We start from the raw sequence: 21,067 nt of genomic DNA on the forward strand, positions 1-21,067 counted from the left end.
TTAATTACGCCCCTCAGTAATTGATTCGTATTTCCACTACAAATTAGCATAACCTACAACAAGTGTACGATACTGTTAAATTAATTGCACAATGATGAGACAAAGAATTAAACTTTCAGGACCTCTTAAAGTTTCAACTTTGGATAATTTCTATACCGTATCAATTACGGAATAATTGGCATCAGCTATCATGTACTATGTAGCAGTGTAGAAGTAAATATTTTGTTAGCATGGGGAAATTTTAAAGAAATAGACATCATAAGATATATATCAATATCATTAAAGTTGTGATATTTTTTTTTTTAATCTAGCCTGCATATATGCATTGCCACGTAATTCAATAAACTGGCTGTATACGTCTGTGCTATAAGAAAGAATTTCGTTCACATCAGTAACATGGCGTCGGTGGTGTAACGGTTAGCATGGTTGCCTTCCAAGCAGTCGATCCGGGTTCGACTCCCGGCCGACGCACGTAATTTTTGTTTGGATTTGATGGAATCAAATAGCATGTTCCTTACACGAGTTGACGAACATTCGGAAATGTAGTGTTTCTTTATTTGCGAGAGAGCTTGTTTTCATATCTTTTTGTCTAACTTAACTCCAATAGGTTAAGATACAATTTGCTATAAAACTTCAAATATATGAAGCTTTATATATTGATGGGTAATGAACTCGAATGCGATATATATCTAAGAAAATTTAAACAGGTGTAATTATGGCGTCGGTGGTGTAACGGTTAGCATGGTTGCCTTCCAAGCAGTCGATCCGGGTTCGACTCCCGGCCGACGCATGAATTTTTTATATTGAATGAAATTTATTGCCTGTAGACGTCATTTGAAAAAAAAAAAAAATATTCTGACCATTCCGATTCATGTTGTCTCAGTGCTTCCACATCTTTTTAATAGAAGCACCCCAGTGATTTCAAATTTCGGACTACTCGGCATACGGGCATTAATTTCATCTCTTTACCAATCCAAGTTGATACAACTAAACCATTTGGACCAGTAGTGCTGAACAACTTTTGACACTAACTGTAGTAATCTTGAAACAAGTAAAACAGACAGCAAACTGTTTGAACGTTGATGCCATTTAAAATTGGCCATTCTTCAAGACAGCAAAAATAGATGTTTCCGCTGAGGATTGAACTCAGGACCTTCCGCGTGTTAAGCGGATGTGATAACCACTACACCACGGAAACCTTGGGGTTCTAAGCGTGAATTTAAGCTTAAAACCATGACGGAAATCAACGGCACAGCATTGCAGCTCAGGCATATCAACAGTTGACCTAATTGATGGTTAACTTAACTTCTGCCGGCAGACAATCGCTATTTTAACATATGTCGTCTTTCTTTTGTATTCGAAATCTCAAATTGATCCAACACGTAGTGTATACTTTAATTTTTAGTTATTCCTGTCACATAGAAACCGTTCTTAATTTTCAATCGATAGCTACAATTTGTCAATAAAAATAACATATTCTAGAGATTGGAATACTTGTTCACTGTCTTGGTACAATGTGGTATGTGATATGAAATTATTTATAATCTATTTAATTTCACTAAGCAGTGTCAGGCTCGTTGGTCTAGTGGTATGATTCTCGCTTCGGGTGCGAGAGGTCCCGGGTTCGACTCCCGGACGAGCCCTAATTTTTGGCATTGCAAAAGGATCCGCTCATTTAACATCAAATCGCGAAACTGAGGTACCAATGATGTAAGGCCACAATTTAGAGAATCACGGAAGCACAAATATACAAGCAGCGTAATATCGTTACCCATCTGGTCTTCCCGTCCTCATCAATGTCAGCCTGCAAAATGGGCTATAGACATTACTCGTGATACAACTTAAAAGGGAGTCTCCAACCATGTACAGTATATTCATTCAACTGGTCAATTTCCTACCATAGAGGTGTCATGGATACTAGAATATAAATGGTCTTGATCATGTTAATCTTTTGGGCCTCGGTGGATTTTGCTTCGCTTCTTTCGTAAAATAGTAGTAACGTACTTCAGCCGTATCTATCCTGCTTTAATTATGACACGTTGTCGTTACCGTGGTGATTGCGTCTCATTCTTCGTCCAGGGATTCCTGACTGCGGATCGATGTTAACATTCCGGTCTCCGGTAAGTCAGATTTGTGTTTCCTCCCAGACAGACTACACCCATTGCATAATGACCCCCACGGTTCTAGAAAGGATATCATTTGATAGAAGTAATAAGACTGGCACTAACACCATGTTGTGGTATACAATTTCGACGCTAAAGATTGGTAATATCTCTCTCTCTCTCTCTCTCTCTCTCTCTCTCTCTCTCTCTCTCTCTCTCTCTCTCTCTCTCTTATCCATCTGTTGCTGGATTTTGTCCTATTCTTTTTGAGATTCTAAATTTCACCCTTTCAATCCGCTATCCAAAAGTTGTATTTGCGTCATCGTTATCGCCCTCTTATGAACTGTATTTTTTCTTTAATGTTATCATGAATTTCATACATTTTCTTATAAGTTTATATTTCGCCTCGGGCAATTATACTGTTCGTGTCGTCATCATGTAAACATATGTTCACCGGTCTTTGTTTCGTATACAGTGTATAACCTAAACATTCGGGAAAGCAAATTCCCTGTTGTTTTTCCGTCTATCTTGTTCCGTTCAGCAGACTTTATCTCCAATTCTTCCTCCCAGAAAACATTTTCTTCAAATAGTGGTTTAGAGAATGTAACATATGTTCGAAGATTAATTACGCCCCTCAGTAATTGATTCGTATTTCCACTACAAATTAGCATAACCTACAACAAGTGTACGATACTGTTAAATTAATTGCACAATGATGAGACAAAGAATTAAACTTTCAGGACCTCTTAAAGTTTCAACTTTGGATAATTTCTATACCGTATCAATTACGGAATAATTGGCATCAGCTATCATGTACTATGTAGCAGTGTAGAAGTAAATATTTTGTTAGCATGGGGAAATTTTAAAGAAATAGACATCATAAGATATATATCAATATCATTAAAGTTGTGATATTTTTTTTTTTTAATCTAGCCTGCATATATGCATTGCCACGTAATTCAATAAACTGGCTGTATACGTCTGTGCTATAAGAAAGAATTTCGTTCACATCAGTAACATGGCGTCGGTGGTGTAACGGTTAGCATGGTTGCCTTCCAAGCAGTCGATCCGGGTTCGACTCCCGGCCGACGCACGTAATTTTTGTTTGGATTTGATGGAATCAAATAGCATGTTCCTTACACGAGTTGACGAACATTCGGAAATGTAGTGTTTCTTTATTTGCGAGAGAGCTTGTTTTCATATCTTTTTGTCTAACTTAACTCCAATAGGTTAAGATACAATTTGCTATAAAACTTCAAATATATGAAGCTTTATATATTGATGGGTAATGAACTCGAATGCGATATATATCTAAGAAAATTTAAACAGGTGTAATTATGGCGTCGGTGGTGTAACGGTTAGCATGGTTGCCTTCCAAGCAGTCGATCCGGGTTCGACTCCCGGCCGACGCATGAATTTTTTATATTGAATGAAATTTATTGCCTGTAGACGTCATTTGAAAAAAAAAATATTCTGACCATTCCGATTCATGTTGTCTCAGTGCTTCCACAACTTTTTAATAGAAGCACCCCAGTGATTTCAAATTTCGGACTACTCGGCATACCGGCATTAATTTCATCTCTTTACCAATCCAAGTTGATACAACTAAACCATTTGGACCAGTAGTGCTGAACAACTTTTGACACTAACTGTAGTAATCTTGAAACAAGTAAAACAGACAGCAAACTGTTTGAACGTTGATGCCATTTAAAATTGGCCATTCTTCAAGACAGCAAAAATAGATGTTTCCGCTGAGGATTGAACTCAGGACCTTCCGCGTGTTAAGCGGATGTGATAACCACTACACCACGGAAACCTTGGGGTTCTAAGCGTGAATTTAAGCTTAAAACCATGACGGAAATCAACGGCACAGCATTGCAGCTCAGGCATATCAACAGTTGACCTAATTGATGGTTAACTTAACTTCTGCCGGCAGACAATCGCTATTTTAACATATGTCGTCTTTCTTTTGTATTCGAAATCTCAAATTGATCCAACACGTAGTGTATACTTTAATTTTTAGTTATTCCTGTCACATAGAAACCGTTCTTAATTTTCAATCGATAGCTACAATTTGTCAATAAAAATAACATATTCTAGAGATTGGAATACTTGTTCACTGTCTTGGTACAATGTGGTATGTGATATGAAATTATTTATAATCTATTTAATTTCACTAAGCAGTGTCAGGCTCGTTGGTCTAGTGGTATGATTCTCGCTTCGGGTGCGAGAGGTCCCGGGTTCGACTCCCGGACGAGCCCTAATTTTTGGCATTGCAAAAGGATCCGCTCATTTAACATCAAATCGCGAAACTGAGGTACCAATGATGTAAGGCCACAATTTAGAGAATCACGGAAGCACAAATATACAAGCAGCGTAATATCGTTACCCATCTCGTCTTCCCGTCCTCATCAATGTCAGCCTGCAAAATGGGCTATAGACATTACTCGTGATACAACTTAAAAGGGAGTCTCCAACCATGTACAGTATATTCATTCAACTGGTCAATTTCCTACCATAGAGGTGTCATGGATACTAGAATATAAATGGTCTTGATCATGTTAATCTTTTGGGCCTCGGTGGATTTTGCTTCGCTTCTTTCGTAAAATAGTAGTAACGTACTTCAGCCGTATCTATCCTGCTTTAATTATGACACGTTGTCGTTACCGTGGTGATTGCGTCTCATTCTTCGTCCAGGGATTCCTGACTGCGGATCGATGTTAACATTCCGGTCTCCGGTAAGTCAGATTTGTGTTTCCTCCCAGACAGACTACACCCATTGCATAATGACCCCCACGGTTCTAGAAAGGATATCATTTGATAGAAGTAATAAGACTGGCACTAACACCATGTTGTGGTATACAATTTCGACGCTAAAGATTGGTAATATCTCTCTCTCTCTCTCTCTCTCTCTCTCTCTCTCTCTCTCTCTCTCTCTCTCTCTCTCTCTCTCTCTCTCTCTCTCTCTCTTATCCATCTGTTGCTGGATTTTGTCCTATTCTTTTTGAGATTCTAAATTTCACCCTTTCAATCCGCTATCCAAAAGTTGTATTTGCGTCATCGTTATCGCCCTCTTATGAACTGTATTTTTTCTTTAATGTTATCATGAATTTCATACATTTTCTTATAAGTTTATATTTCGCCTCGGGCAATTATACTGTTCGTGTCGTCATCATGTAAACATATGTTCACCGGTCTTTGTTTCGTATACAGTGTATAACCTAAACATTCGGGAAAGCAAATTCCCTGTTGTTTTTCCGTCTATCTTGTTCCGTTCAGCAGACTTTATCTCCAATTCTTCCTCCCAGAAAACATTTTCTTCAAATAGTGGTTTAGAGAATGTAACATATGTTCGAAGATTAATTACGCCCCTCAGTAATTGATTCGTATTTCCACTACAAATTAGCATAACCTACAACAAGTGTACGATACTGTTAAATTAATTGCACAATGATGAGACAAAGAATTAAACTTTCAGGACCTCTTAAAGTTTCAACTTTGGATAATTTCTATACCGTATCAATTACGGAATAATTGGCATCAGCTATCATGTACTATGTAGCAGTGTAGAAGTAAATATTTTGTTAGCATGGGGAAATTTTAAAGAAATAGACATCATAAGATATATATCAATATCATTAAAGTTGTGATATTTTTTTTTTTAATCTAGCCTGCATATATGCATTGCCACGTAATTCAATAAACTGGCTGTATACGTCTGTGCTATAAGAAAGAATTTCGTTCACATCAGTAACATGGCGTCGGTGGTGTAACGGTTAGCATGGTTGCCTTCCAAGCAGTCGATCCGGGTTCGACTCCCGGCCGACGCACGTAATTTTTGTTTGGATTTGATGGAATCAAATAGCATGTTCCTTACACGAGTTGACGAACATTCGGAAATGTAGTGTTTCTTTATTTGCGAGAGAGCTTGTTTTCATATCTTTTTGTCTAACTTAACTCCAATAGGTTAAGATACAATTTGCTATAAAACTTCAAATATATGAAGCTTTATATATTGATGGGTAATGAACTCGAATGCGATATATATCTAAGAAAATTTAAACAGGTGTAATTATGGCGTCGGTGGTGTAACGGTTAGCATGGTTGCCTTCCAAGCAGTCGATCCGGGTTCGACTCCCGGCCGACGCATGAATTTTTTATATTGAATGAAATTTATTGCCTGTAGACGTCATTTGAAAAAAAAAATATTCTGACCATTCCGATTCATGTTGTCTCAGTGCTTCCACAACTTTTTAATAGAAGCACCCCAGTGATTTCAAATTTCGGACTACTCGGCATACCGGCATTAATTTCATCTCTTTACCAATCCAAGTTGATACAACTAAACCATTTGGACCAGTAGTGCTGAACAACTTTTGACACTAACTGTAGTAATCTTGAAACAAGTAAAACAGACAGCAAACTGTTTGAACGTTGATGCCATTTAAAATTGGCCATTCTTCAAGACAGCAAAAATAGATGTTTCCGCTGAGGATTGAACTCAGGACCTTCCGCGTGTTAAGCGGATGTGATAACCACTACACCACGGAAACCTTGGGGTTCTAAGCGTGAATTTAAGCTTAAAACCATGACGGAAATCAACGGCACAGCATTGCAGCTCAGGCATATCAACAGTTGACCTAATTGATGGTTAACTTAACTTCTGCCGGCAGACAATCGCTATTTTAACATATGTCGTCTTTCTTTTGTATTCGAAATCTCAAATTGATCCAACACGTAGTGTATACTTTAATTTTTAGTTATTCCTGTCACATAGAAACCGTTCTTAATTTTCAATCGATAGCTACAATTTGTCAATAAAAATAACATATTCTAGAGATTGGAATACTTGTTCACTGTCTTGGTACAATGTGGTATGTGATATGAAATTATTTATAATCTATTTAATTTCACTAAGCAGTGTCAGGCTCGTTGGTCTAGTGGTATGATTCTCGCTTCGGGTGCGAGAGGTCCCGGGTTCGACTCCCGGACGAGCCCTAATTTTTGGCATTGCAAAAGGATCCGCTCATTTAACATCAAATCGCGAAACTGAGGTACCAATGATGTAAGGCCACAATTTAGAGAATCACGGAAGCACAAATATACAAGCAGCGTAATATCGTTACCCATCTGGTCTTCCCGTCCTCATCAATGTCAGCCTGCAAAATGGGCTATAGACATTACTCGTGATACAACTTAAAAGGGAGTCTCCAACCATGTACAGTATATTCATTCAACTGGTCAATTTCCTACCATAGAGGTGTCATGGATACTAGAATATAAATGGTCTTGATCATGTTAATCTTTTGGGCCTCGGTGGATTTTGCTTCGCTTCTTTCGTAAAATAGTAGTAACGTACTTCAGCCGTATCTATCCTGCTTTAATTATGACACGTTGTCGTTACCGTGGTGATTGCGTCTCATTCTTCGTCCAGGGATTCCTGACTGCGGATCGATGTTAACATTCCGGTCTCCGGTAAGTCAGATTTGTGTTTCCTCCCAGACAGACTACACCCATTGCATAATGACCCCCACGGTTCTAGAAAGGATATCATTTGATAGAAGTAATAAGACTGGCACTAACACCATGTTGTGGTATACAATTTCGACGCTAAAGATTGGTAATATCTCTCTCTCTCTCTCTCTCTCTCTCTCTCTCTCTCTCTCTCTCTCTCTCTCTCTCTCTCTCTCTCTCTTATCCATCTGTTGCTGGATTTTGTCCTATTCTTTTTGAGATTCTAAATTTCACCCTTTCAATCCGCTATCCAAAAGTTGTATTTGCGTCATCGTTATCGCCCTCTTATGAACTGTATTTTTTCTTTAATGTTATCATGAATTTCATACATTTTCTTATAAGTTTATATTTCGCCTCGGGCAATTATACTGTTCGTGTCGTCATCATGTAAACATATGTTCACCGGTCTTTGTTTCGTATACAGTGTATAACCTAAACATTCGGGAAAGCAAATTCCCTGTTGTTTTTCCGTCTATCTTGTTCCGTTCAGCAGACTTTATCTCCAATTCTTCCTCCCAGAAAACATTTTCTTCAAATAGTGGTTTAGAGAATGTAACATATGTTCGAAGATTAATTACGCCCCTCAGTAATTGATTCGTATTTCCACTACAAATTAGCATAACCTACAACAAGTGTACGATACTGTTAAATTAATTGCACAATGATGAGACAAAGAATTAAACTTTCAGGACCTCTTAAAGTTTCAACTTTGGATAATTTCTATACCGTATCAATTACGGAATAATTGGCATCAGCTATCATGTACTATGTAGCAGTGTAGAAGTAAATATTTTGTTAGCATGGGGAAATTTTAAAGAAATAGACATCATAAGATATATATCAATATCATTAAAGTTGTGATATTTTTTTTTTTAATCTAGCCTGCATATATGCATTGCCACGTAATTCAATAAACTGGCTGTATACGTCTGTGCTATAAGAAAGAATTTCGTTCACATCAGTAACATGGCGTCGGTGGTGTAACGGTTAGCATGGTTGCCTTCCAAGCAGTCGATCCGGGTTCGACTCCCGGCCGACGCACGTAATTTTTGTTTGGATTTGATGGAATCAAATAGCATGTTCCTTACACGAGTTGACGAACATTCGGAAATGTAGTGTTTCTTTATTTGCGAGAGAGCTTGTTTTCATATCTTTTTGTCTAACTTAACTCCAATAGGTTAAGATACAATTTGCTATAAAACTTCAAATATATGAAGCTTTATATATTGATGGGTAATGAACTCGAATGCGATATATATCTAAGAAAATTTAAACAGGTGTAATTATGGCGTCGGTGGTGTAACGGTTAGCATGGTTGCCTTCCAAGCAGTCGATCCGGGTTCGACTCCCGGCCGACGCATGAATTTTTTATATTGAATGAAATTTATTGCCTGTAGACGTCATTTGAAAAAAAAAAATATTCTGACCATTCCGATTCATGTTGTCTCAGTGCTTCCACAACTTTTTAATAGAAGCACCCCAGTGATTTCAAATTTCGGACTACTCGGCATACCGGCATTAATTTCATCTCTTTACCAATCCAAGTTGATACAACTAAACCATTTGGACCAGTAGTGCTGAACAACTTTTGACACTAACTGTAGTAATCTTGAAACAAGTAAAACAGACAGCAAACTGTTTGAACGTTGATGCCATTTAAAATTGGCCATTCTTCAAGACAGCAAAAATAGATGTTTCCGCTGAGGATTGAACTCAGGACCTTCCGCGTGTTAAGCGGATGTGATAACCACTACACCACGGAAACCTTGGGGTTCTAAGCGTGAATTTAAGCTTAAAACCATGACGGAAATCAACGGCACAGCATTGCAGCTCAGGCATATCAACAGTTGACCTAATTGATGGTTAACTTAACTTCTGCCGGCAGACAATCGCTATTTTAACATATGTCGTCTTTCTTTTGTATTCGAAATCTCAAATTGATCCAACACGTAGTGTATACTTTAATTTTTAGTTATTCCTGTCACATAGAAACCGTTCTTAATTTTCAATCGATAGCTACAATTTGTCAATAAAAATAACATATTCTAGAGATTGGAATACTTGTTCACTGTCTTGGTACAATGTGGTATGTGATATGAAATTATTTATAATCTATTTAATTTCACTAAGCAGTGTCAGGCTCGTTGGTCTAGTGGTATGATTCTCGCTTCGGGTGCGAGAGGTCCCGGGTTCGACTCCCGGACGAGCCCTAATTTTTGGCATTGCAAAAGGATCCGCTCATTTAACATCAAATCGCGAAACTGAGGTACCAATGATGTAAGGCCACAATTTAGAGAATCACGGAAGCACAAATATACAAGCAGCGTAATATCGTTACCCATCTGGTCTTCCCGTCCTCATCAATGTCAGCCTGCAAAATGGGCTATAGACATTACTCGTGATACAACTTAAAAGGGAGTCTCCAACCATGTACAGTATATTCATTCAACTGGTCAATTTCCTACCATAGAGGTGTCATGGATACTAGAATATAAATGGTCTTGATCATGTTAATCTTTTGGGCCTCGGTGGATTTTGCTTCGCTTCTTTCGTAAAATAGTAGTAACGTACTTCAGCCGTATCTATCCTGCTTTAATTATGACACGTTGTCGTTACCGTGGTGATTGCGTCTCATTCTTCGTCCAGGGATTCCTGACTGCGGATCGATGTTAACATTCCGGTCTCCGGTAAGTCAGATTTGTGTTTCCTCCCAGACAGACTACACCCATTGCATAATGACCCCCACGGTTCTAGAAAGGATATCATTTGATAGAAGTAATAAGACTGGCACTAACACCATGTTGTGGTATACAATTTCGACGCTAAAGATTGGTAATATCTCTCTCTCTCTCTCTCTCTCTCTCTCTCTCTCTCTCTCTCTCTCTCTCTCTCTCTCTCTCTCTCTCTCTCTCTCTCTCTCTTATCCATCTGTTGCTGGATTTTGTCCTATTCTTTTTGAGATTCTAAATTTCACCCTTTCAATCCGCTATCCAAAAGTTGTATTTGCGTCATCGTTATCGCCCTCTTATGAACTGTATTTTTTCTTTAATGTTATCATGAATTTCATACATTTTCTTATAAGTTTATATTTCGCCTCGGGCAATTATACTGTTCGTGTCGTCATCATGTAAACATATGTTCACCGGTCTTTGTTTCGTATACAGTGTATAACCTAAACATTCGGGAAAGCAAATTCCCTGTTGTTTTTCCGTCTATCTTGTTCCGTTCAGCAGACTTTATCTCCAATTCTTCCTCCCAGAAAACATTTTCTTCAAATAGTGGTTTAGAGAATGTAACATATGTTCGAAGATTAATTACGCCCCTCAGTAATTGATTCGTATTTCCACTACAAATTAGCATAACCTACAACAAGTGTACGATACTGTTAAATTAATTGCACAATGATGAGACAAAGAATTAAACTTTCAGGACCTCTTAAAGTTTCAACTTTGGATAATTTCTATACCGTATCAATTACGGAATAATTGGCATCAGCTATCATGTACTATGTAGCAGTGTAGAAGTAAATATTTTGTTAGCATGGGGAAATTTTAAAGAAATAGACATCATAAGATATATATCAATATCATTAAAGTTGTGATATTTTTTTTTTTTAATCTAGCCTGCATATATGCATTGCCACGTAATTCAATAAACTGGCTGTATACGTCTGTGCTATAAGAAAGAATTTCGTTCACATCAGTAACATGGCGTCGGTGGTGTAACGGTTAGCATGGTTGCCTTCCAAGCAGTCGATCCGGGTTCGACTCCCGGCCGACGCACGTAATTTTTGTTTGGATTTGATGGAATCAAATAGCATGTTCCTTACACGAGTTGACGAACATTCGGAAATGTAGTGTTTCTTTATTTGCGAGAGAGCTTGTTTTCATATCTTTTTGTCTAACTTAACTCCAATAGGTTAAGATACAATTTGCTATAAAACTTCAAATATATGAAGCTTTATATATTGATGGGTAATGAACTCGAATGCGATATATATCTAAGAAAATTTAAGCAGGTGTAATTATGGCGTCGGTGGTGTAACGGTTAGCATGGTTGCCTTCCAAGCAGTCGATCCGGGTTCGACTCCCGGCCGACGCATGAATTTTTTATATTGAATGAAATTTATTGCCTGTAGACGTCATTTGAAAAAAAAAAATATTCTGACCATTCCGATTCATGTTGTCTCAGTGCTTCCACAACTTTTTAATAGAAGCACCCCAGTGATTTCAAATTTCGGACTACTCGGCATACCGGCATTAATTTCATCTCTTTACCAATCCAAGTTGATACAACTAAACCATTTGGACCAGTAGTGCTGAACAACTTTTGACACTAACTGTAGTAATCTTGAAACAAGTAAAACAGACAGCAAACTGTTTGAACGTTGATGCCATTTAAAATTGGCCATTCTTCAAGACAGCAAAAATAGATGTTTCCGCTGAGGATTGAACTCAGGACCTTCCGCGTGTTAAGCGGATGTGATAACCACTACACCACGGAAACCTTGGGGTTCTAAGCGTGAATTTAAGCTTAAAACCATGACGGAAATCAACGGCACAGCATTGCAGCTCAGGCATATCAACAGTTGACCTAATTGATGGTTAACTTAACTTCTGCCGGCAGACAATCGCTATTTTAACATATGTCGTCTTTCTTTTGTATTCGAAATCTCAAATTGATCCAACACGTAGTGTATACTTTAATTTTTAGTTATTCCTGTCACATAGAAACCGTTCTTAATTTTCAATCGATAGCTACAATTTGTCAATAAAAATAACATATTCTAGAGATTGGAATACTTGTTCACTGTCTTGGTACAATGTGGTATGTGATATGAAATTATTTATAATCTATTTAATTTCACTAAGCAGTGTCAGGCTCGTTGGTCTAGTGGTATGATTCTCGCTTCGGGTGCGAGAGGTCCCGGGTTCGACTCCCGGACGAGCCCTAATTTTTGGCATTGCAAAAGGATCCGCTCATTTAACATCAAATCGCGAAACTGAGGTACCAATGATGTAAGGCCACAATTTAGAGAATCACGGAAGCACAAATATACAAGCAGCGTAATATCGTTACCCATCTGGTCTTCCCGTCCTCATCAATGTCAGCCTGCAAAATGGGCTATAGACATTACTCGTGATACAACTTAAAAGGGAGTCTCCAACCATGTACAGTATATTCATTCAACTGGTCAATTTCCTACCATAGAGGTGTCATGGATACTAGAATATAAATGGTCTTGATCATGTTAATCTTTTGGGCCTCGGTGGATTTTGCTTCGCTTCTTTCGTAAAATAGTAGTAACGTACTTCAGCCGTATCTATCCTGCTTTAATTATGACACGTTGTCGTTACCGTGGTGATTGCGTCTCATTCTTCGTCCAGGGATTCCTGACTGCGGATCGATGTTAACATTCCGGTCTCCGGTAAGTCAGATTTGTGTTTCCTCCCAGACAGACTACACCCATTGCATAATGACCCCCACGGTTCTAGAAAGGATATCATTTGATAGAAGTAATAAGACTGGCACTAACACCATGTTGTGGTATACAATTTCGACGCTAAAGATTGGTAATATCTCTCTCTCTCTCTCTCTCTCTCTCTCTCTCTCTCTCTCTCTCTCTCTCTCTCTCTCTCTCTCTCTCTCTCTCTTATCCATCTGTTGCTGGATTTTGTCCTATTCTTTTTGAGATTCTAAATTTCACCCTTTCAATCCGCTATCCAAAAGTTGTATTTGCGTCATCGTTATCGCCCTCTTATGAACTGTATTTTTTCTTTAATGTTATCATGAATTTCATACATTTTCTTATAAGTTTATATTTCGCCTCGGGCAATTATACTGTTCGTGTCGTCATCATGTAAACATATGTTCACCGGTCTTTGTTTCGTATACAGTGTATAACCTAAACATTCGGGAAAGCAAATTCCCTGTTGTTTTTCCGTCTATCTTGTTCCGTTCAGCAGACTTTATCTCCAATTCTTCCTCCCAGAAAACATTTTCTTCAAATAGTGGTTTAGAGAATGTAACATATGTTCGAAGATTAATTACGCCCCTCAGTAATTGATTCGTATTTCCACTACAAATTAGCATAACCTACAACAAGTGTACGATACTGTTAAATTAATTGCACAATGATGAGACAAAGAATTAAACTTTCAGGACCTCTTAAAGTTTCAACTTTGGATAATTTCTATACCGTATCAATTACGGAATAATTGGCATCAGCTATCATGTACTATGTAGCAGTGTAGAAGTAAATATTTTGTTAGCATGGGGAAATTTTAAAGAAATAGACATCATAAGATATATATCAATATCATTAAAGTTGTGATATTTTTTTTTTTAATCTAGCCTGCATATATGCATTGCCACGTAATTCAATAAACTGGCTGTATACGTCTGTGCTATAAGAAAGAATTTCGTTCACATCAGTAACATGGCGTCGGTGGTGTAACGGTTAGCATGGTTGCCTTCCAAGCAGTCGATCCGGGTTCGACTCCCGGCCGACGCACGTAATTTTTGTTTGGATTTGATGGAATCAAATAGCATGTTCCTTACACGAGTTGACGAACATTCGGAAATGTAGTGTTTCTTTATTTGCGAGAGAGCTTGTTTTCATATCTTTTTGTCTAACTTAACTCCAATAGGTTAAGATACAATTTGCTATAAAACTTCAAATATATGAAGCTTTATATATTGATGGGTAATGAACTCGAATGCGATATATATCTAAGAAAATTTAAACAGGTGTAATTATGGCGTCGGTGGTGTAACGGTTAGCATGGTTGCCTTCCAAGCAGTCGATCCGGGTTCGACTCCCGGCCGACGCATGAATTTTTTATATTGAATGAAATTTATTGCCTGTAGACGTCATTTGAAAAAAAAAAATATTCTGACCATTCCGATTCATGTTGTCTCAGTGCTTCCACAACTTTTTAATAGAAGCACCCCAGTGATTTCAAATTTCGGACTACTCGGCATACCGGCATTAATTTCATCTCTTTACCAATCCAAGCTGATACAACTAAACCATTTGGACCAGTAGTGCTGAACAACTTTTGACACTAACTGTAGTAATCTTGAAACAAGTAAAACAGACAGCAAACTGTTTGAACGTTGATGCCATTTAAAATTGGCCATTCTTCAAGACAGCAAAAATAGATGTTTCCGCTGAGGATTGAACTCAGGACCTTCCGCGTGTTAAGCGGATGTGATAACCACTACACCACGGAAACCTTGGGGTTCTAAGCGTGAATTTAAGCTTAAAACCATGACGGAAATCAACGGCACAGCATTGCAGCTCAGGCATATCAACAGTTGACCTAATTGATGGTTAACTTAACTTCTGCCGGCAGACAATCGCTATTTTAACATATGTCGTCTTTCTTTTGTATTCGAAATCTCAAATTGATCCAACACGTAGTGTATACTTTAATTTTTAGTTATTCCTGTCACATAGAAACCGTTCTTAATTTTCAATCGATAGCTACAATTTGTCAATAAAAATAACATATTCTAGAGATTGGAATACTTGTTCACTGTCTTGGTACAATGTGGTATGTGATATGAAATTATTTATAATCTATTTAATTTCACTAAGCAGTGTCAGGCTCGTTGGTCTAGTGGTATGATTCTCGCTTCGGGTGCGAGAGGTCCCGGGTTCGACTCCCGGACGAGCCCTAATTTTTGGCATTGCAAAAGGATCCGCTCATTTAACATTAAATCGCGAAACTGAGGTACCAATGATGTAAGGCCACAATTTAGAGAATCACGGAAGCACAAATATACAAGCAGCGTAATATCGTTACCATCTGGTCTTCCCGTCCTCATCAATGTCAGCCTGCAAAATGGGCTATAGACATTACTCGTGATACAACTTAAAAGGGAGTCTCCAACCATGTACAGTATATTCATTCAACTGGTCAATTTCCTACCATAGAGGTGTCATGGATACTAGAATATAAATGGTCTTGATCATGTTAATCTTTTGGGCCTCGGTGGATTTTGCTTCGCTTCTTTCGTAAAATAGTAGTAACGTACTTCAGCCGTATCTATCCTGCTTTAATTATGACACGTTGTCGTTACCGTGGTGATTGCGTCTCATTCTTCGTCCAGGGATTCCTGACTGCGGATCGATGTTAACATTCCGGTCTCCGGTAAGTCAGATTTGTGTTTCCTCCCAGACAGACTACACCCATTGCATAATGACCCCCACGGTTCTAGAAAGGATATCATTTGATAGAAGTAATAAGACTGGCACTAACACCATGTTGTGGTATACAATTTCGACGCTAAAGATTGGTAATATCTCTCTCTCTCTCTCTCTCTCTCTCTCTCTCTCTCTCTCTCTCTCTCTCTCTCTCTCTTATCCATCTGTTGCTGGATTTTGTCCTATTCTTTTTGAGATTCTAAATTTCACCCTTTCAATCCGCTATCCAAAAGTTGTATTTGCGTCATCGTTATCGCCCTCTTATGAACTGTATTTTTTCTTTAATGTTATCATGAATTTCATACATTTTCTTATAAGTTTATATTTCGCCTCGGGCAATTATACTGTTCGTGTCGTCATCATGTAAACATATGTTCACCGGTCTTTGTTTCGTATACAGTGTATAACCTAAACATTCGGGAAAGCAAATTCCCTGTTGTTTTTCCGTCTATCTTGTTCCGTTCAGCAGACTTTATCTCCAATTCTTCCTCCCAGAAAACATTTTCTTCAAATAGTGGTTTAGAGAATGTAACATATGTTCGAAGATTAATTACGCCCCTCAGTAATTGATTCGTATTTCCACTACAAATTAGCATAACCTACAACAAGTGTACGATACTGTTAAATTAATTGCACAATGATGAGACAAAGAATTAAACTTTCAGGACCTCTTAAAGTTTCAACTTTGGATAATTTCTATACCGTATCAATTACGGAATAATTGGCATCAGCTATCATGTACTATGTAGCAGTGTAGAAGTAAATATTTTGTTAGCATGGGGAAATTTTAAAGAAATAGACATCATAAGATATATATCAATATCATTAAAGTTGTGATATTTTTTTTTTTTAATCTAGCCTGCATATATGCATTGCCACGTAATTCAATAAACTGGCTGTATACGTCTGTGCTATAAGAAAGAATTTCGTTCACATCAGTAACATGGCGTCGGTGGTGTAACGGTTAGCATGGTTGCCTTCCAAGCAGTCGATCCGGGTTCGACTCCCGGCCGACGCACGTAATTTTTGTTTGGATTTGATGGAATCAAATAGCATGTTCCTTACACGAGTTGACGAACATTCGGAAATGTAGTGTTTCTTTATTTGCGAGAGAGCTTGTTTTCATATCTTTTTGTCTAACTTAACTCCAATAGGTTAAGATACAATTTGCTATAAAACTTCAAATATATGACTTTATATATTGATGGGTAATGAACTCGAATGCGATATATATCTAAGAAAATTTAAACAGGTGTAATTATGGCGTCGGTGGTGTAACGGTTAGCATGGTTGCCTTCCAAGCAGTCGATCCGGGTTCGACTCCCGGCCGACGCATGAATTTTTTATATTGAATGAAATTTATTGCCTGTAGACGTCATTTGAAAAAAAAAAATATTCTGACCATTCCGATTCATGTTGTCTCAGTGCTTCCACAACTTTTTAATAGAAGCACCCCAGTGATTTCAAATTTCGGACTACTCGGCATACCGGCATTAATTTCATCTCTTTACCAATCCAAGTTGATACAACTAAACCATTTGGACCAGTAGTGCTGAACAACTTTTGACACTAACTGTAGTAATCTTGAAACAAGTAAAACAGACAGCAAACTGTTTGAACGTTGATGCCATTTAAAATTGGCCATTCTTCAAGACAGCAAAAATAGATGTTTCCGCTGAGGATTGAACTCAGGACCTTCCGCGTGTTAAGCGGATGTGATAACCACTACACCACGGAAACCTTGGGGTTCTAAGCGTGAATTTAAGCTTAAAACCATGACGGAAATCAACGGCACAGCATTGCAGCTCAGGCATATCAACAGTTGACCTAATTGATGGTTAACTTAACTTCTGCCGGCAGACAATCGCTATTTTAACATATGTCGTCTTTCTTTTGTATTCGAAATCTCAAATTGATCCAACACGTAGTGTATACTTTAATTTTTAGTTATTCCTGTCACATAGAAACCGTTCTTAATTTTCAATCGATAGCTACAATTTGTCAATAAAAATAACATATTCTAGAGATTGGAATACTTGTTCACTGTCTTGGTACAATGTGGTATGTGATATGAAATTATTTATAATCTATTTAATTTCACTAAGCAGTGTCAGGCTCGTTGGTCTAGTGGTATGATTCTCGCTTCGGGTGCGAGAGGTCCCGGGTTCGACTCCCGGACGAGCCCTAATTTTTGGCATTGCAAAAGGATCCGCTCATTTAACATCAAATCGCGAAACTGAGGTACCAATGATGTAAGGCCACAATTTAGAGAATCACGGAAGCACAAATATACAAGCAGCGTAATATCGTTACCATCTGGTCTTCCCGTCCTCATCAATGTCAGCCTGCAAAATGGGCTATAGACATTACTCGTGATACAACTTAAAAGGGAGTCTCCAACCATGTACAGTATATTCATTCAACTGGTCAATTTCCTACCATAGAGGTGTCATGGATACTAGAATATAAATGGTCTTGATCATGTTAATCTTTTGGGCCTCGGTGGATTTTGCTTCGCTTCTTTCGTAAAATAGTAGTAACGTACTTCAGCCGTATCTATCCTGCTTTAATTATGACACGTTGTCGTTACCGTGGTGATTGCGTCTCATTCTTCGTCCAGGGATTCCTGACTGCGGATCGATGTTAACATTCCGGTCTCCGGTAAGTCAGATTTGTGTTTCCTCCCAGACAGACTACACCCATTGCATAATGACCCCCACGGTTCTAGAAAGGATATCATTTGATAGAAGTAATAAGACTGGCACTAACACCATGTTGTGGTATACAATTTCGACGCTAAAGATTGGTAATATCTCTCTCTCTCTCTCTCTCTCTCTCTCTCTCTCTCTCTCTCTCTCTCTCTCTCTCTCTCTCTCTCTCTCTCTTATCCATCTGTTGCTGGATTTTGTCCTATTCTTTTTGAGATTCTAAATTTCACCCTTTCAATCCGCTATCCAAAAGTTGTATTTGCGTCATCGTTATCGCCCTCTTATGAACTGTATTTTTTCTTTAATGTTATCATGAATTTCATACATTTTCTTATAAGTTTATATTTCGCCTCGGGCAATTATACTGTTCGTGTCGTCATCATGTAAACATATGTTCACCGGTCTTTGTTTCGTATACAGTGTATAACCTAAACATTCGGGAAAGCAAATTCCCTGTTGTTTTTCCGTCTATCTTGTTCCGTTCAGCAGACTTTATCTCCAATTCTTCCTCCCAGAAAACATTTTCTTCAAATAGTGGTTTAGAGAATGTAACATATGTTCGAAGATTAATTACGCCCCTCAGTAATTGATTCGTATTTCCACTACAAATTAGCATAACCTACAACAAGTGTACGATACTGTTAAATTAATTGCACAATGATGAGACAAAGAATTAAACTTTCAGGACCTCTTAAAGTTTCAACTTTGGATAATTTCTATACCGTATCAATTACGGAATAATTGGCATCAGCTATCATGTACTATGTAGCAGTGTAGAAGTAAATATTTTGTTAGCATGGGGAAATTTTAAAGAAATAGACATCATAAGATATATATCAATATCATTAAAGTTGTGATATTTTTTTTTTTTAATCTAGCCTGCATATATGCATTGCCACGTAATTCAATAAACTGGCTGTATACGTCTGTGCTATAAGAAAGAATTTCGTTCACATCAGTAACATGGCGTCGGTGGTGTAACGGTTAGCATGGTTGCCTTCCAAGCAGTCGATCCGGGTTCGACTCCCGGCCGACGCACGTAATTTTTGTTTGGATTTGATGGAATCAAATAGCATGTTCCTTACACGAGTTGACGAACATTCGGAAATGTAGTGTTTCTTTATTTGCGAGAGAGCTTGTTTTCATATCTTTTTGTCTAACTTAACTCCAATAGGTTAAGATACAATTTGCTATAAAACTTCAAATATATGAAGCTTTATATATTGATGGGTAATGAACTCGAATGCGATATATATCTAAGAAAATTTAAACAGGTGTAATTATGGCGTCGGTGGTGTAACGGTTAGCATGGTTGCCTTCCAAGCAGTCGATCCGGGTTCGACTCCCGGCCGACGCATGAATTTTTTATATTGAATGAAATTTATTGCCTGTAGACGTCATTTGAAAAAAAAAAATATTCTGACCATTCCGATTCATGTTGTCTCAGTGCTTCCACAACTTTTTAATAGAAGCACCCCAGTGATTTCAAATTTCGGACTACTCGGCATACCGGCATTAATTTCATCTCTTTACCAATCCAAGTTGATACAACTAAACCATTTGGACCAGTAGTGCTGAACAACTTTTGACACTAACTGTAGTAATCTTGAAACAAGTAAAACAGACAGCAAACTGTTTGAACGTTGATGCCATTTAAAATTGGCCATTCTTCAAGACAGCAAAAATAGATGTTTCCGCTGAGGATTGAACTCAGGACCTTCCGCGTGTTAAGCGGATGTGATAACCACTACACCACGGAAACCTTGGGGTTCTAAGCGTGAATTTAAGCTTAAAACCATGACGGAAATCAACGGCACAGCATTGCAGCTCAGGCATATCAACAGTTGACCTAATTGATGGTTAACTTAACTTCTGCCGGCAGACAATCGCTATTTTAACATATGTCGTCTTTCTTTTGTATTCGAAATCTCAAATTGATCCAACACGTAGTGTATACTTTAATTTTTAGTTATTCCTGTCACATAGAAACCGTTCTTAATTTTCAATCGATAGCTACAATTTGTCAATAAAAATAACATATTCTAGAGATTGGAATACTTGTTCACTGTCTTGGTACAATGTGGTATGTGATATGAAATTATTTATAATCTATTTAATTTCACTAAGCAGTGTCAGGCTCGTTGGTCTAGTGGTATGATTCTCGCTTCGGGTGCGAGAGGTCCCGGGTTCGACTCCCGGACGAGCCCTAATTTTTGGCATTGCAAAAGGATCCGCTCATTTAACATCAAATCGCGAAACTGAGGTACCAATGATGTAAGGCCACAATTTAGAGAATCACGGAAGCACAAATATACAAGCAGCGTAATATCGTTACCCATCTGGTCTTCCCGTCCTCATCAATGTCAGCCTGCAAAATGGGCTATAGACATTACTCTTGATACAACTTAAAAGGGAGTCTCCAACCATGTACAGTATATTCATTCAACTGGTCAATTTCCTACCATAGAGGTGTCATGGATACTAGAATATAAATGGTCTTGATCATGTTAATCTTTTGGGCCTCGGTGGAT

The 21,067-nt window shown here is 38.0% G+C and overlaps 1 long non-coding RNA gene and 32 other non-coding genes across 33 annotated transcripts in view; 25 read left to right on the top strand and 8 right to left on the bottom strand.

Moving 5' to 3' along the window:
- LOC143075996 (uncharacterized) overlaps positions 1–21,067 on the top strand; it is a 284,414-nt gene that overhangs the window by 132,623 nt on the left and 130,724 nt on the right. The gene's annotated exons all lie outside the window — the stretch shown is intronic.
- Positions 400–471, top strand: Trnag-ucc (transfer RNA glycine (anticodon UCC)). The gene has a single exon. It is a non-coding gene; the product is annotated as a tRNA-Gly (tRNA).
- Trnag-ucc (transfer RNA glycine (anticodon UCC)) lies at positions 719–790 on the top strand. The gene has a single exon. It is a non-coding gene; the product is annotated as a tRNA-Gly (tRNA).
- Trnav-aac (transfer RNA valine (anticodon AAC)) lies at positions 1,126–1,198 on the bottom strand. Its single transcript has one exon. It is a non-coding gene; the product is annotated as a tRNA-Val (tRNA).
- Trnap-cgg (transfer RNA proline (anticodon CGG)) lies at positions 1,572–1,643 on the top strand. The gene has a single exon. It is a non-coding gene; the product is annotated as a tRNA-Pro (tRNA).
- Trnag-ucc (transfer RNA glycine (anticodon UCC)) lies at positions 3,124–3,195 on the top strand. Its single transcript has one exon. It is a non-coding gene; the product is annotated as a tRNA-Gly (tRNA).
- On the top strand, positions 3,443–3,514 carry Trnag-ucc (transfer RNA glycine (anticodon UCC)). Its single transcript has one exon. It is a non-coding gene; the product is annotated as a tRNA-Gly (tRNA).
- Trnav-aac (transfer RNA valine (anticodon AAC)) lies at positions 3,846–3,918 on the bottom strand. The gene has a single exon. It is a non-coding gene; the product is annotated as a tRNA-Val (tRNA).
- Trnap-cgg (transfer RNA proline (anticodon CGG)) lies at positions 4,292–4,363 on the top strand. Its single transcript has one exon. It is a non-coding gene; the product is annotated as a tRNA-Pro (tRNA).
- On the top strand, positions 5,861–5,932 carry Trnag-ucc (transfer RNA glycine (anticodon UCC)). The gene has a single exon. It is a non-coding gene; the product is annotated as a tRNA-Gly (tRNA).
- Trnag-ucc (transfer RNA glycine (anticodon UCC)) lies at positions 6,180–6,251 on the top strand. The gene has a single exon. It is a non-coding gene; the product is annotated as a tRNA-Gly (tRNA).
- Positions 6,583–6,655, bottom strand: Trnav-aac (transfer RNA valine (anticodon AAC)). The gene has a single exon. It is a non-coding gene; the product is annotated as a tRNA-Val (tRNA).
- Positions 7,029–7,100, top strand: Trnap-cgg (transfer RNA proline (anticodon CGG)). The gene has a single exon. It is a non-coding gene; the product is annotated as a tRNA-Pro (tRNA).
- Trnag-ucc (transfer RNA glycine (anticodon UCC)) lies at positions 8,586–8,657 on the top strand. Its single transcript has one exon. It is a non-coding gene; the product is annotated as a tRNA-Gly (tRNA).
- Positions 8,905–8,976, top strand: Trnag-ucc (transfer RNA glycine (anticodon UCC)). The gene has a single exon. It is a non-coding gene; the product is annotated as a tRNA-Gly (tRNA).
- Trnav-aac (transfer RNA valine (anticodon AAC)) lies at positions 9,309–9,381 on the bottom strand. The gene has a single exon. It is a non-coding gene; the product is annotated as a tRNA-Val (tRNA).
- On the top strand, positions 9,755–9,826 carry Trnap-cgg (transfer RNA proline (anticodon CGG)). The gene has a single exon. It is a non-coding gene; the product is annotated as a tRNA-Pro (tRNA).
- Trnag-ucc (transfer RNA glycine (anticodon UCC)) lies at positions 11,327–11,398 on the top strand. Its single transcript has one exon. It is a non-coding gene; the product is annotated as a tRNA-Gly (tRNA).
- On the top strand, positions 11,646–11,717 carry Trnag-ucc (transfer RNA glycine (anticodon UCC)). Its single transcript has one exon. It is a non-coding gene; the product is annotated as a tRNA-Gly (tRNA).
- Positions 12,050–12,122, bottom strand: Trnav-aac (transfer RNA valine (anticodon AAC)). Its single transcript has one exon. It is a non-coding gene; the product is annotated as a tRNA-Val (tRNA).
- Positions 12,496–12,567, top strand: Trnap-cgg (transfer RNA proline (anticodon CGG)). The gene has a single exon. It is a non-coding gene; the product is annotated as a tRNA-Pro (tRNA).
- Positions 14,059–14,130, top strand: Trnag-ucc (transfer RNA glycine (anticodon UCC)). The gene has a single exon. It is a non-coding gene; the product is annotated as a tRNA-Gly (tRNA).
- Positions 14,378–14,449, top strand: Trnag-ucc (transfer RNA glycine (anticodon UCC)). Its single transcript has one exon. It is a non-coding gene; the product is annotated as a tRNA-Gly (tRNA).
- Trnav-aac (transfer RNA valine (anticodon AAC)) lies at positions 14,782–14,854 on the bottom strand. Its single transcript has one exon. It is a non-coding gene; the product is annotated as a tRNA-Val (tRNA).
- Positions 15,228–15,299, top strand: Trnap-cgg (transfer RNA proline (anticodon CGG)). The gene has a single exon. It is a non-coding gene; the product is annotated as a tRNA-Pro (tRNA).
- On the top strand, positions 16,775–16,846 carry Trnag-ucc (transfer RNA glycine (anticodon UCC)). The gene has a single exon. It is a non-coding gene; the product is annotated as a tRNA-Gly (tRNA).
- On the top strand, positions 17,092–17,163 carry Trnag-ucc (transfer RNA glycine (anticodon UCC)). Its single transcript has one exon. It is a non-coding gene; the product is annotated as a tRNA-Gly (tRNA).
- On the bottom strand, positions 17,496–17,568 carry Trnav-aac (transfer RNA valine (anticodon AAC)). The gene has a single exon. It is a non-coding gene; the product is annotated as a tRNA-Val (tRNA).
- On the top strand, positions 17,942–18,013 carry Trnap-cgg (transfer RNA proline (anticodon CGG)). The gene has a single exon. It is a non-coding gene; the product is annotated as a tRNA-Pro (tRNA).
- On the top strand, positions 19,503–19,574 carry Trnag-ucc (transfer RNA glycine (anticodon UCC)). Its single transcript has one exon. It is a non-coding gene; the product is annotated as a tRNA-Gly (tRNA).
- Positions 19,822–19,893, top strand: Trnag-ucc (transfer RNA glycine (anticodon UCC)). The gene has a single exon. It is a non-coding gene; the product is annotated as a tRNA-Gly (tRNA).
- Positions 20,226–20,298, bottom strand: Trnav-aac (transfer RNA valine (anticodon AAC)). Its single transcript has one exon. It is a non-coding gene; the product is annotated as a tRNA-Val (tRNA).
- On the top strand, positions 20,672–20,743 carry Trnap-cgg (transfer RNA proline (anticodon CGG)). Its single transcript has one exon. It is a non-coding gene; the product is annotated as a tRNA-Pro (tRNA).

Source organism: Mytilus galloprovincialis, chromosome 5, assembly GCF_965363235.1.
Source record: "Mytilus galloprovincialis chromosome 5, xbMytGall1.hap1.1, whole genome shotgun sequence".
NCBI classification, from domain to species: Eukaryota; Metazoa; Mollusca; class Bivalvia; order Mytilida; family Mytilidae; genus Mytilus; species Mytilus galloprovincialis.